Source organism: Pararge aegeria, chromosome 3 (genome assembly GCF_905163445.1).
Source record: "Pararge aegeria chromosome 3, ilParAegt1.1, whole genome shotgun sequence".
In the NCBI taxonomy this organism is placed as follows: domain Eukaryota; kingdom Metazoa; phylum Arthropoda; class Insecta; order Lepidoptera; family Nymphalidae; genus Pararge; species Pararge aegeria.
The window spans coordinates 19,423,247-19,439,031 of record NC_053182.1 but is presented as its reverse complement, the minus strand read 5'-3'; the positions used below and the strand labels follow the sequence as shown (position 1 = coordinate 19,439,031).

Here is a 15,785-nt window from a genome sequence, read left to right as displayed (position 1 = left end):
AGAAATAATTGGCATCAATAAATAATAATAGGGCGTAATTTTTATTGCATAATTTTAAATAACTTTTCAAATATATAGCCTTTATTAATTTTGACGACTGGGAAACTTCGGCCGGGTAAACACGTGCCGTAAAGTGATCCACTACGATCCAGTACGATCGTGGGAAGAAATTAAGCAAACAGATTAACCCGCTAGAGCATCTTAGATAAAATCATAACTTTAAGTTATTCTTCAATGGAATAAGCTTATTAAATTTATAAATTGGCCTTTTTTTTCAATAGACTTAGAACAAATGGATAGGTAATAAATGATCTAGACAACCCTAGACATAAGTTATCCAATTGCGTTTTAGGTTTCCGCACTGTAAGGGTTATTACTGAGCCTCCGCTGTCTGTCTGGCTCTGTCTGTCAGTGGGATGTATAGCTTGCTTTTCTGACGAGAAAATGGGGGCCAAATATCGTTGTCAAGCCAAAATTGGAAGCCCATTCAGTTTTTTCAGCACCAGATTGTATCAGTTTGCATGACAAACAAAATCGTAAACTCGTAAAAAGAAACATAATATTATAATTTGATCTGAACTCGAATTTCAGCGAAATTCCTCGCAATTAGTTTGGCGTTTCAAAGAACGTCCCAGTTTCGAGGCGCCGACGGTTTCTGAACTGGTTCGTTTTGTGAAGTTATGTTGACCTATATGATGTACGCGCTTAATTTCCACTATTGTGTATTTGTGGCCTATTGTATGCTAGGTTCGAATCTAAATTTGCACAATGTATTATTTTTTCCTTTTCACTTTATTGCAAACTAGCGGACCGTCGCGATTTCGTTCGCGTATGAGTCAACTTTAAAAAATAGTCGTGTGGTGTCGCAGACTGTTTTTTGGAATTTCAATGAAACAATTCGGACAATTCGAACATACTTGCTTAGTTTTGGAGTTACGTTTACCGTTCACACAGATACGTCCCTTAAGAATTTTCTAAAATCGGTTCACTACATGCGGAGATTACCCCGGAGGGCCTGACAGTTTCAAAAACTAATAAACTTTACCTCTTTATAGTATTAGTATAGATATAAATCGTCTTAAACCTAATCAACGTTTACAACGATTTACACCATCCAAATATTTATATAAAGATATACACTTATTAAATTGTTATCGTATTTTTTAACCGTGCATTTTTTCAACCAACTTATTTGGATTTTTTTTTGATGTTATCATTAAATTTACGAAATGTTAATTCATTTCTATATTTTATAATTCACATAAAATCTTTTAATTTAAAGTAGTTTATTTATGTTTGTTACTAGCTGTTGCTCTCGTGCTTCGTTTATTCTATATATTATACCGTTTTTACGCATCCTGCGGGAACTGTTTGTTTTCCTGGTCTAAAAATTAGCCTATGTTGCTCTCCGTCCTTGCCAAAAATCAAGCTAATTGGTTGCTTAGGGCGTTAAGGAAGGACAAACAAACATACTTTCGCATTTATAATATCACTTAGATTATGAAAATTAAGCTTAATTAATACATCGCAGGAGAATCTGTATAGTGTAATTTATAATAATTTGTTACGCATGGTCCTATCCAAAATCATTTTCGCGGAGTATAGCAAATTAAGCTTAATTTTCATAATATATCATGGAATTTCGATAAGTTACGCATGGTCCTATCCAAAATCATTTTCGCGGAGTATAGCAAATTAAGCTTAATTTTCATAATATATCATGGAATTTCGATAAGTTACGCATGGTCCTATCCAAAATCATTTTCGCGGATCATAGCAAATTAAGCTTAATTTTCATAATATATCATGGAATTCCGATAAGTTACGCATGGTCCTATCCAATATCAGTTAGTATTAACATTACAAGATCTACGACTCTTTTGGGACCGAGCAAAAAGCAGTCACGTAGATACCTATAAGAGGTATGGGTTTAATGTAACTGCCATACTGCTAAACATGTTAGACCGACTGCACCCTAGCCGACCTAATTTGTATGGGACTTAACTTATCAGAAGTTTTAAACGGGCGAGGTCGCGGGCATATGCCAGTGAATAAATAAATAGACAACAAAAGGCGGTAGCAATATTTTTTCTTACTGACAACCTTCGGGCATGCGGGAGTAACAAGTGTGGGCGTGGCCAAAAGCAGATGAGTAACTGAATAAAACATAAGATAATAGAATTTATATAAAATTAATAAGAGTGTTTGAACGCACGGCAGATGTGAAAACAAGAACTTTGTTTTTTATAATCTTAAATATTTATGTTTTTTTTTTTCAATATTCAGCGTGTAAATGAAAACCGAAATAATACTTTGTAGGCTTTAGAGGTACTTTACTCTCTCTGAGACTTATCGGTGAAACCGAAAACCTAAAAGTTGCCTATTCATTCTTGATTTGACGGTAACCGTTCATACGCATCGGTGAAGACGGAAGCCAAAACAACTGCTTTCTGTTAAAAAGTTGTTTTGTCCAACGATTACAATAATCAACTACCAAGCTAAGCTTGCACGTAAAATTAGGTTTCTAACAAGCAGTCAGGCACTTTAAAGCTATGGCACTCTTTCACGCAAGCCTAACAAATATATTTCGCTATACAAATCTGAAACAGACTAAATAAGGATTTTACTTCGCTAGGGTTGTGACAAAATATCGATAATTAAGTAAAAAGTTGTTAGTGTAATTAACAAAGTCAGAATTATATATAAGAATTTTTGAAAAGTACTAGTGATGTCGCAAGTTGAAATGGTGACTAGTAGGTACCACTTTAAGAAAATTGGCATCAATACTATTGATAGTCTAAGTCGACTGCTACCTACTCAATCCGATTAAAAAAAAAACACGGTACGCTTAGGTTTGTGCCGTACTAGTTATAAAATAAATAAAAATATACTACGACAATACACACATCGCCATCTAGCCCCAAAGTAAGCGTAGCTTGTGTTATGGGTACTAAGATGACCGATAAATATTTTTATGAATAATATACATAAATACTTAGAATATACATATAAACACACAGACACTGAAAAACATTAAAGCTCTTCACACAAACGTTTTCCAGTAGTGGGAATCGAACCCACGGCCTTGGACTCAGAAACTGCGCCAATCAGCCGTCACTTGTATTCTATAAGTAAAACTAAAAAGGGATATTTGAATATGGAGAAGTTGAAGAAATTACTTTGCTTCCGCAAAGTATTCAGTATCCTGGATTATAAGTTTTGCGCGCTCAGCGTAAACCAAGTTAACAACGACGCACTCATCGCAACGATCTTGACTTCTGTATCAAAGATAGCTTGCATCCTCAAAACGGACAGGACCCTGTGTAGGAGAAGTACTATCGGTAATTTGAATAAAAAATTGTGTTATTTATGGACGGCTTAGCAGAAAAGGCGATCTTGACCAAATTTTGCATTGAGATAGCTTGGATCACAGATACCAGATAGACATATTATTTGTACTTTTTAGGAAGGTACTTATTTTTATCAAGATATTTTCCTTCTTCAAGTTCATTTATTTCGAGTAGGCTTAATTATAGCCAATTTTGAAAAGTCGATCGTTGTCTTCTAGTGACTAAGACCGGACTAAGGTAAAAGGTTCCCGTGGGATATAAGTAAGACCGCTTGTTACTGTAATCCGAAACACTTGAATTGGGTAGGAACATTAATATCGGAAAAATATCAGAAATTGATTTTATAACATCAGTGTCACCTCCCTAGTCAAGTTAAGCGCCTATAAATAGAAGCCTAGGTCTTGCTGAGGCCTTCGAGGCGCTCGCGCCGACCTAAATATTGACGCGGCCGTGGAATTTATGTTCTTGTTAAAATTGTTCGAATGACAACACGCGCACTTTACGGTACATTGAAATTAGGGTACGCAAAATGGAACCGCCGGTTTCGAGCAGATCGTATTCATATTTTAACCCAGCTTATTCCATTCGAGATGATAGCCTAATTGTTAGGACTTTAGCCTCTTTTCCGGGGGGGCTGAGTTCGATCCCCAGCGCAAGTCAAAGTCAAAGTCAAAAATATCTTTATTCAAGTATAGGTATAGATGGCACTTTTGATGCGTTAATTAGAAAAGTACAAGGTAGTGAGCTGATGACAAAAACCATATTCGTAAACTTAAAACTAAAGCTACGCTTCATGGTCTAAGAAGAAGCCCACAACCAACTTAGCCAGGTGTTGTTTTTTATCACCGTCTCACATTGTCAATATTGAGATTTTCTACCTACGTTTACTTATTTCCAAGAGTTTACGAAACAGCGCCACCTAGTGACAAGACGGCTTCCAAGAATTGTAACTAGATGGCGCATTTTCGACACCGTATAAATCGCGATCGAATAGAAAATCTCACTTTTGGTACTATATTAACGACTAAGACATCATGAAGTATCTTTGTATCGTCGGAGTCTCATGCAAAATTGCTGTGCATCGACAATGCCACCTTGATCATCACCATCATATCAACCTATTACTGGCCCACTACACCTCCCATTCTGAGAAGGTGTTAAGGCCGAAGTTCACCACGCCGCGCTGGCCCAGTGCGGATTGGTGGATATTCGAAATGCCCCCATAATTATGTCAAAATACCAACCGACAGAATGTCACAAGCGTTGTCTGTAAATCAAACGTAATTTTAATTCTTGCTTTTAAACTATTTATTAAATAATTAAAAACTATTAGCACATTTTCAAAAAGGCTAATCGATTCAATAAAATATCTGGCACATATAAAGTTATAGTTATCAAAAGTTCACTTATTTAGCTAACCTGTGGTGAATAAAAAAAATATCCTTTGCAATCACATTAGTGCTCACTGCTCAGATAGGATAAAATGAAACGAGCGAGCGAATCAATGACCGAAAGACCGAGTGTGCCAATAGGGCAATCTTATAGCTAAAACATAATGGTGTGATAGGACGTAATGAAAAGACCAAAAAAAGTCAAACGGCGGATGCATTGGTACCTAACCCAAAGTTTCATTCTAATATTCATAAGTATAATATTTGTATTATTTAGAAGCAGGCGTTACTTTGCGGAAATCCATGATATATTACGTGCGTAGGGGTCATTGCCGAAGATCTGTTTGGTGTGGAGTATAAGGATTGAAGAAATTATAAATTACACCATGCCATACTCTGCTTTAGCAAATTAAGCTTAATATTCATAATATTACATCTGTGCTAACTGTGTGACAATGACAACTCAATGACACCTCAACTATTTTTATTATAAATAATTTTCACATAAAAGTATTGCAGAAATTAAAAAATAGAAGATTACTTTAAATTCAATCCACTCATCAAGGTTACAACGGTAAGGCAAGTACATAATAATATTAAATTTCATCAAATCGACAATCAGGAAGATATATATCACATTACATCGAAAATATTAAAAGAAGAACTAAGTGTATCTTCTAACAATCATAAACTTTAGGACACTTTTTACCATGGTCACGTTTGGTTTAGTAAAAATAAAATTAACAGTAAATTAAGATATATTTTTCTAATTTTAAAAGAGTCCACGAGAAGTTAAAGTTTGGATGATATTTTGTACCTATGTATATATATGATGCGGAATAGCATAATAAATTAAATAAAACTCATAACACGGAAGAACCCCCAAGACCAAAGAAACGTGCATGAACTAGTGTACCCGAACTTAATAGCTCAAACAATATGTATATTGTATGGCACTCACTTATACTCATAATTGTACTAAACAAAACATCTTTCTGATCTGTTTTTTTAAATCGGTATAAAGTTGTATTCATCACTTCTGCACTTATTATTAGTTCCACTATTGATGGCAGGAAGAAAACTTAGGACTTAATTCTTGCTTAATTTTAATAATAAAAGTGTACGGAAAATGACGGAAACTTTTTTTGATGTCGGTTAATTATATGATTAATGTGCCTAAAGCTTATGAAAACATTGCGATGTTTATAAAACATACTGCACATGTTATACTTGAATGAGTCATAAAAGATTCCAATGGCGATCAACTTTTTGAAACTTAAGTCATAATGATAAATTGCATTTCAGCATAAAGCAAGTGATATTTAATTGCTTAAATCAAAAACGCATGTAGCTCCGAAAAGTTAAGAGTTGCGTACCGGGGATCGAACTCGGTCCTCTTTCCCCTTACCCATAAGGCTATCACCGCTTCTAGTAATAGGTATCTAATAAACCGAAGAGTAAGTAAATTGAAACTAAAAGTGAAAGAAATGTTACGTCGTCAACTTGTAGCAGTTAAAGAGTAATAGGAAAGTTATGTTCATAATTACAAAACTGGTCACAGATAACATTTCTGTGAAACCTAATGATAATCAAGCTGACGTCGCTTATCCGATTACAGATAGCATGAGCTTTGTGAAATTTAGCACTCAAATAGAAGCCCCGAACAAATAATTAGATGTCTAAGCCAAAAAATGAAAGACAGTTTATAATCCATTTTTTCCAACTTGTCTTATTGTATAAATAATCTTTTCATTACCTTCCAGTGTAAAGTTTGTTTCAATAATAGAAATAAAATATTTATTTCAATACAAAGTGTTGAAATAACCATAACCGAATCGCAACCCACGCAATACTTATTATTGTGTAGTTTCAGTGGCCATCCGTGGTCTCAATAATCAGTTTCACTTGAAAATATTGTGCTATTCGAAAACAGATACTCAAGTTACTTAAAAAAAATACTCAAATCGATATAAGTGTCCCTACAATTTTTGAAGAGTTCCCTCGATATCTTCAAGATCCCTTCAACAGATCATGACCTGATGAAAATGGGACCATATGGGAAGTGTAACGTTTCAAGCAAAACATTTTTTTTAAATCGGTTTCTAAATGACAGGAGTTTTAAGGACAATCGTAAAAAATAAAAAAATAAAATACAATCAAATTGAAAACCCCTCCTTTTTGTAAGTCGGTTAAAAAACAAATAAAATAAAAAGTAATATTTTCGAAACGATCTTTACACAAATATAAATTGAACATTTGGTTATAATATAATAACATATGAAAGAAATAATAGAGTTTATATTACTATATAAACTCTGATTGCTTACTAGCAATCATTATTTAATTGAGAGAAATACATAATATTGTAAAGTGTAAATAATGGCAATTGAATGTTATAGTGGTGTAAATGTTCTACACGTGATGTATACTAAGTTAATTATTATCAATGCTAAGTTTTTACTACTTATTCATATGAGATAAAAATATTCCGGTTTGGTATTTAAAGCGTCTTTATTTTCTTGTGGGACTGAGACATTTTACCGGGATAAAAAGTAACACTGATCTATCTCTGATATACCTACCCTTCATTCTAATCAGCCTTTTATAGGTAGGTGATTGAGTAATCAAAATTCAAACCTCTTCACAAACTTTCACATATTAATGTGATTATCCACTTCTATAAATGATGTTATTAGTCAGTATGAAAGAAATGATTAAAACCAATTAATTCTTGTTAAGAGAATAAACAAATTAGCAGCGACGTTATGGAATTTTAACAAATTACAAATCATAAAATTGAAAATTTTTATTTGTTTTCACAAACACAAGCTTTGTTTTAGAAGGCAATTAAATGTTTATTAATATCAATTACTTTAATTACACCATTAGGCATACAATTATTCATATAAGAGGCCTATCAAGCAGCGCCATCTATTACATATTATATAAAACAAAAGACTGCAAAGAAACCTAAAAATGCGACTCTGTCACACGCACAGTGGGTGCCTCCTAGTCTTTAAAATTTTAAAATTTAAAGAAAATATGCTGTGTCAGCGTTCTGTTATCGAAATATAAAGAACGGTTCTACCTAAAGTAATTGTACGGGTAATTTTAACAGTCATTACACACAATTTAAAATGTATTGAGGCTACGGTATCACTCTAGACCAATAATGATTAATAAATTATCTCTTAATTTACATAACAGTACAGCGTAAACATTGCTTGGTTTGAAAAAACATTGATAAAGAAATTAATCTATTTCAATGTAAGCCGTCAATCGCCAATATCTGGTGATAGACAATCTCTAAAGACGAGGTGGTAGTTCATTTCCATAAATTGTTTATTGTTTATGTTAGAAATACCTAGAACTAACAATATACACTAAGAAGAAAAAAAAGCCATCTGATATAGCTGACAGAACAAGACTTTTTTTACGGAATTATTTTTAACGAGGCTGTTTAATTTGGTAAATTTCGAGAGATGCAAAATGTATAAAGTCAGATACAATACTGTATTATTGTTGTACTGTTGTAATATTTAATGGGTAGCGAAAAAGAAAAAGAAAAAAGAACTAACCTGAAGTCAGTACCTTGAGTAATAAGTACCATTATGCCCTGGAACTTCTTAAAACATTGCCGTAGATATCGGTAAAAAAAATTATTAGCGAAACAGCAACATTGTATTAAAAAACAAAAACTTGGAATAACGTTATGTAGTCTAAATAAAGCAGGAGTCAGCGCCAAATAATAACGGCGATAGGCATGCGTTTAGTAAAAAAAAAAAAGAGAAACAAGATGCCTCCCTAGCAATAGTATATTTTGTAACAGAGGCCATCAAGGCCGACAGTGTTTTTTATCGATTTCAGCTTTTGCGCTCGATCGTGATCTCACAATGGCAACTTGTGATGCTGGCTCAGTAGTCAGTACGTACTGAGTAAATTGTAATATAATCATAGCGGTAATGCCATTAGAAAAAACAGATATGCGGGAAATTACCGATCTTGGACTAGATGTAGAATATTCTCTGGACTAGATACATATGCATAATTTTAAGGTCATATCAGGAAAACATCTTCTTTAAAATTATTTCTACTAAATGATTAACTTTGATATGACTTTAAGATTAAAAATAAACATACTTCGATATGTTGCACTAATATTGTTGGTAAACTATTTAATGAAAGAACATTTAGCCAAAATTTGCAAATGCATCATTGCGAGATGAACCAACGTGTGAACATCTGGAATTTTTATTTTTTATCCCCAAGATCTTCATGGATCCCTACAATTTTTAAAATTAGAGGAATTGGAGTTAATCGTAAAAAAATAAAACATTAAAATTGATTATACAATAATGAGATTGATGAGCTTTCGCTTGGTTGTTGGATCAAGGGTCGGATACAGAAGGCAGTAGTCCTTGAAACGGCGCGTATTGTGAGGAGATTTCTCACTCTGGAGCCCTGACCACCGGTTGCTTGGGCATTCAAAAGCCCCGCAAGCGGAGGGTGGAAGTTTTTTTTTTATAAATTTTTAATAGTGTTTTTTAATTTATTCTTAAGCATTGTTAATAATTTAAAAAAAAAAAAAATAATAAATTAAAAAAAAAGAAAAATAATAATGATGATATTTTATTATATATGTAGTAAGCAAACGAGCAAGCGTGTCACCTTATGATAGTAAAATCGGAGAAAAACAGCAAACCAAGAGGTGAAGATGAAATTTGTTTCTGCGACGCATGTAACGATCAGAAAAAAGGGAAGATGGTATCAGTTTACACAAGAATTAAAAACTCCCTATAAAAGAGACTACAGAAAACCCATAAACTTATGTCTATACGATGCTACTAAGTTTCAACCTGCTGGTACATTTAGAGATAAAAAAATAAATAAATATACTACGACAATACACACACCGCCATCCAGTCCCAAAGTAAGTGTACCTTGTGTTATGGGTACTAAGATAACTGATGAATATTTTTATGAATAATATACATGAATACTTATAAAACACCCAGACACTGAAAAACATTCATGTTCTTCACACAAACATTTTCCAGTTGTGGGAATCGAACCCACGGCCTTGGACTCAGAAACCAGGGTCGCTGCCAATGCACCAATCGGCCGTCAAATATGGAGTAACATATACAAGAAGAATATAAGCCAAATCGACGAACTCCTTACGTTTTATAAGTCGATTAAAAACAAAAAGAATCCGCCGGAAAACTTCGCACTTTTATCGCTCGCTATTTTAAAATCAGGTTAACACCGCCATGCTGACATGAGCATAATTATTGACCCGATTCTGAAATTGGAAACGTTTCTCATTATATATTAACGTAACATAAACATTTCAAACACTGAAGAAAGAAATTAAAGCAAGTGCCACTCAATATGAATGAAGGAAGATGAAGTCTCTGAAACCACTCAAACGTACTTGTAAAGTAGACTTAATGAAAATCAAAAGTTATTTACAAGAGCAAAAGAGAGGTAAACAGTCTGATAAGTAGTGCAGACTTTCGGATTTAGAAGATAAGGATGTTTAGCGGTTAGTCCAAATATATGAATTTATTTTGATTTGCGTTCAAAAATACCAATTATTTTTTGCAAATGGGCAATTACGAGAAATATAGAAAATCCGAGTCGAGGGAGAAAAGAATGGGTTTATAAATATTAATCAGTGGAGAATAATTATATTTAGGTTTGAAGTAAAGAAAATGAATGTTTCGTTTGGGATTAAGTTAAAAATTACTAGTATCAATAAGAGTTTATTTTTATATTATGTTTGGCTTCCTACACATATCCATACCTTAAACAGGCGTGAGAATTTATCTAGATATTTAAGAATAATATTTGTCAGACATAGTTTACATCTGTGGTGGTGATTCCACAGATGTAAACTATCTGTAAAGTATGTCTAGAAGTTTTGCTTTTCCAGCACGTATTTTGATATGCACAAGAACGAATAAATCCAAATAAGAGTAAGCAACCGTTTTACCCGGCAAGTTTGTTGTGGGCTCTTCTTAGACCAGGGCGCGTTTGGAACCCTCGTAGCTTTAGATTTAAGTTGGCGAACGAAGTTATCACCATCCCGTTACAATTATGTAAACAAATATGTATGAACGCTTCATAAGTGCCTGTGATAGGCCTACATGAATAAAGAAATTTTGAATTTGAATTTTGCAAGAGCTCAATGAAAAAAGTTACTAATATCTTAAATTTAATACAAACACCATCATCATTAGCTTGCAGTAAATAATAAATGTAGGTGCGTAGTAAATTTTTTTACGCTATCCAATAAATCGAAGGTCACGTATCTAGCTTGTAGAAAATAACAAAAACATATGCTTCGGATTTTGTTTGCTGCATAAGAGCATATTGTAGGGAAAATAACTACATATTTGGAATATTATTTTATTACGCAATAATAAATTATTGTTTCTGAATCTAATAAAGAGGAAATAAAATCGTTAAATCGAGGATTTGTTCATTGCATGTTTAGTTACGTACTTACAAGGTAAATATTTAACTACTATACTTTGGAATAAAAAACTATGACACGTTCATACCTAGTACCTAGATTGGGATCTGAAGTTGTCTCACAATCTATTATCAAGTCCTACTATTCGATGTAAAAAAAAATACTACTGACGAAAACGTTTGCACATTCTCCATAGAAATCATCCGCAACGTAACCTTCTTTTTTAGTCTTTATGGCAAAACTTCACAATCGCAATATCGCAAGCATCTTTTTTTTATAAAACCTCTTCTTTAAGTATCAATGAATTCTAAAAAATTTTTTTATATAACTTGTACAGGATTTCGAAATATCTAGAATTTGGGGATTAAATTATTTATTACATGCTTATCTATTCACTATCTTAATCGAATGCTTAGCGTTATTCTCTTTAACGCGCTCAATACACGCTAAATATGGACACGGGAATACATTTGCCGTAGGTTACCATAGTAAAATGATGGATGAAACTGCATTTAGGCGTCTAGGTTTATCTAGGATTTCCCAACAACGCAACAATATCACGTATTCTCAACACACACTTTGTTTTAAAAACTACGATCACAGGTTTAGAAATTACCGTTTCCGCGAGGTGCACGTAAGAAAGCGCAATCTGTGCGAGTGTATTTTTGGACGGAGCAAACACGTCCACTCCGTACGCGGTCACGCGCTATACTGAATTATTGGCAATGCAACCGCGGCATTACCGTCTGATTTAGGGCTGGTGCGAGTTGATCTGAGATTCAAGTTGTAGAGTCTGGGGGGTGAAATTTCGCGTAAACCTACCTTTCTGCAGGTGTATCTGAAATTGCATGCATTTGAAGCAAATGATATTACAGTGAAACGAACGATAAACTTTGCCACAATCTGCGTTCGAATGACACTACATACAAATAAATAAATATACTGTGATACAATACACACATCGCCATCTAGCCCCAAAGTAAGCGTAGCTTGTGTTATGGGTACTAAGATGAGTGATGAATATTTTTATAAATAGGATACATAAATACTTATAATATACATACTCGTATAAACACCAAGACGCTGAAAAACATTCATGTTCTTCACACAAACATTTTTCAGCTGTGGGAATCGAACCCACAGCCTTGGACTCAGAAAGCAGGGTAACTGCCCACTGCACCAATCGGTCGTTAAACCTAAACAAATAAAACCAGTGTCTGTCTTTATTTGTATAGTTTTCACTTGTTCGACAGCCATATTTGACTGTCCACTAGTTTTAGCACAGCGATTGCGATCTGACCTTCGCACCCATCAAGTACTACCCGGTATGGTGCTCCTCATTTGCACCCGATTTAGTAGTACCTAACGATTCAAAATAATTTCCACTTTTGGCTAACGATTAACATTAGATATTAGTGAAAGTGTAAATATAATATCTCTCTCTCTCTCTCTATGGTCGTTCCTTCATTACACAGAACAGACGGCCGATTGGCGCAGTGGTCAGAGTCCCTGCTTTCTGAGTCCAAAGCCGTGGGTTCTATTCCCAAGACTGGGAAATGTGTGTGTAATGAACATCAATGTTTTTCAATGTCTGATTTTGTTTTTTGATGTGGCATTCAATTGGCATTCAAGTATTCAGTATCGCTAAGCCTTAAATGAGGGGTTTGCTGCTGTCCGCTGAGGAGTTCTCTCCTCTATCTCCAATTACATTCATCAGATCTGCACAAAATTAAGCACAATATGTGCTTAATTTTGCCATTATTAACCTCTATAGTACAAAAATAATTATTTAAATCGGTTATAATTTGTCGAAGTTATGGTCTAAAATCGTCAAACACTTTCATCCCCTCTCCCAAAGGAACCGAGCTTAATGTCGGGATAAAAAGTATCCTATATTTATTCTAACACTTCTAAGAATATGTGTACAAAGTTTTATGAGGATCGGTTAAGTAGTTTTTGCGTGAAAGCGTAACAAACAAACTTACATTGACATTTATAATACTAAGTAAGTAAGTAAGTAAGTAAGTAAGTAAGTAAGTAAGTAAGTAAGTAAGTAAGTAAGTAAGTAAGTAAGTAAGTAAGTAAGTAAGTAGGGATATTATAAGAATGTAATATTCATAAAATTATTTATAAGCCATCTTAGTACCTACAACAAGCTACTCTTACTTTGAGGCCTACATGGCGATGTGTGTATTGTCGTAGTATATTCATATATTTGTTACTTAAGATTGTGGTACTGATGAGATCTCAGCTTGTGAGAAGTCAAAAGCCTTCATCGGCTTCTATTGGAGGCCATTTTCGCCTATCGCAAAATGGATTCAAGAAAATTGCGATAGCGAAGCGGTAATTTTTTCTCTTATTATATAATTGACCGACCAACCAGATGGCCCGTCTGATGTTAAGTGGAAAACCACCGCCTATACACAGAGCAACATTTCACACGTCCTGCAACATGCCGCCCTTTGTCCAGTGGCGTGCACTTCATACATGCACAAAAGCACTGCCTACCCAAATTATTTTATATAAGTCGTATGTGAGGGGAAATCAATATGAGGCGTAGGTGTTAAGCTTCATGTGCCAGTAACTACACCGGCAACCGCGCCCTTCAGACCGGAACACAGCATAGCAACAATGCTGCTTAGCGGTTAAAATAAGCAGTAGTAAAAACTTCCCCGGACAAAGAAGCTCAACTACAACTAAGTTTCCAAAAAGGAATGTAGATTATATAATATATATAATATTATAATTCTTGACCTACCAATGCATACATTTAAAAAATGTGTAAAAACGCATCTGGATGCAGCCAATGAAAATGGAAGCAGCCAGCCTCGCTCTCATCTCCCGCAAGATAGCAAAATGATTGTAATTGTTGATGTTGGAAAAGAGCAACTACTGAGTTTCTTGCCGGCTCTTCTCGGTAGAATCCGCTTTCCGAACCGGTGGTAGAGTCACTACAAACATACATACTTGACGTTTCAAAAGTGCTTATAAAGTAGGCCTACTTGAAATAAATGAATTTGAATTTGAATTTATAGATCTCGCTATTTATATTGTACTTTAACACAGTGGCGTGCATAATATAAAATGTAAAAAATCTCCAGGACGAGTTATAAATAACTTATGGATAGCCATTGTAAGAGTTATAAATGCCTACCCTTAAGTTTTCATAAATTCTACATAAATTCTATTCTACTTCTGTTAATTTTTTAACAATCTAGGGTTATTCAAGGGGCGGATAAACAAATTCCTTAAAAGCCGGCAACGCATCGGTGACTCATCCGGTGCTGCAGATGTTTATGGGCGGCGGTGATAACTTAACATCAGGTGACCCACAAAGTCAAAAATATCTTTATTCCAGTAGGCCCATAGGTGGCACTTTTGTTGCGTAGATAAGAATTACACGGTAGTGAGATGATGGCGATAACCACATTCGTAAACTTAAAACTAAAGCTACGAGGGTTGCAAACGCGTCCTGGTCTAAGAAGAAGCCCACAACAAACTTAGCCGGGTGTTTTTGTTTTTTTTTTTTTTGTTATCGCCATCTCACAATGTCATTTAAAATTATTATTATTATTACCACTTAACAATTGCTCGTTTGCATAACCTGTGCATACCCTCTATGCACGCCACTGCTCGTACATAGACCTTACTGTCTCCATAGATCATTGGAAACTGTACGCCTAAAATCTAAATGCCAGCCGTCAGATGAGCCGATAGTCAAATCACTCCCATCTGGCATACATAGAACATGTCCGTTTCCCCTCAGACATGTCGCCAGCGTCGGATCAAATGCCACACTACTTGAATAAGCGACTACATTAATATGTATTGGCTTATGAAGTCAGTCGGCCATTGATCCGTCATTGTGCATCGGCTGTATTCACACGGAGAACAAAATAATATTTCCAAGTTTATTTCAAATTCAAATTCTATATTTGGACTCGGAACAATGAATTTGGAAAACAAAATGGTAGATGTTAACATTTAGTATTGTACGCTTGTTTTGTCTGAGGTACACGCTACACATAGGCGTCCAAATATTGAGAAAAAACAATAAAGCAACACCGGTTTTTTTTAACCTCGGGTGGTCATATCAACCCATTACCGATCCACTACGGGACACTGGTCTCCTCCCACAATGAGAAGGTCGTAGTCCACCACGTTGGCCCAGAGCGGATTGGTGGACCTTTAAGAACATCAATTTAGAACTCTAAGGCAAGCAGGTTTCATAACGATACTTTCCTTCACCGTTGAAGCTAGTGATATTTTAATTGCTTAAAGTAAAGCCGAACTCCTACCAACTGGGCTTTATTACATTACAAAGTTTTGTTACATTACGCTACAATTTAATTTTGAGATAAATATATAAACACACTTGTACCTGAAACAACAAAGAAACGAGATTTAAAGTTTATTACTAAGTAAATTCACAAATAGTTTTTCATTTATTCCGTTACTAGCTGTTGCCCGCGACTTCGTCTACGTTTGATTTTGTTTTTTGATGTGGCATTAAATTTAGTTGTAGTTCTAAAAAAATGTAACGTATTCAGTATCGCTAAGCCTTAA

At 34.6% G+C, this 15,785-nt stretch overlaps 1 protein-coding gene across 7 annotated transcripts in view; it reads right to left on the bottom strand.

The window, feature by feature from the left end:
- The window catches only part of LOC120637087 (SUN domain-containing ossification factor), a 117,186-nt gene that overhangs the window by 26,057 nt on the left and 75,344 nt on the right, over nt 1–15,785 (bottom strand). For 3 of the 7 annotated variants that reach the window (XM_039908715.1, XM_039908719.1, XM_039908720.1), the window contains exon 1: nt 11,704–11,911. The exons of 1 other annotated variant lie outside the window; for it this stretch is intronic. The gene's annotated coding sequence lies outside the window, so the exon portion shown is untranslated. Of the gene's footprint in view, nt 1–11,703; nt 11,912–15,785 lie in introns of those variants that run through there. 3 more of the 7 variants (XM_039908716.1, XM_039908718.1, XM_039908721.1) reach the window with 1 other exon arrangement.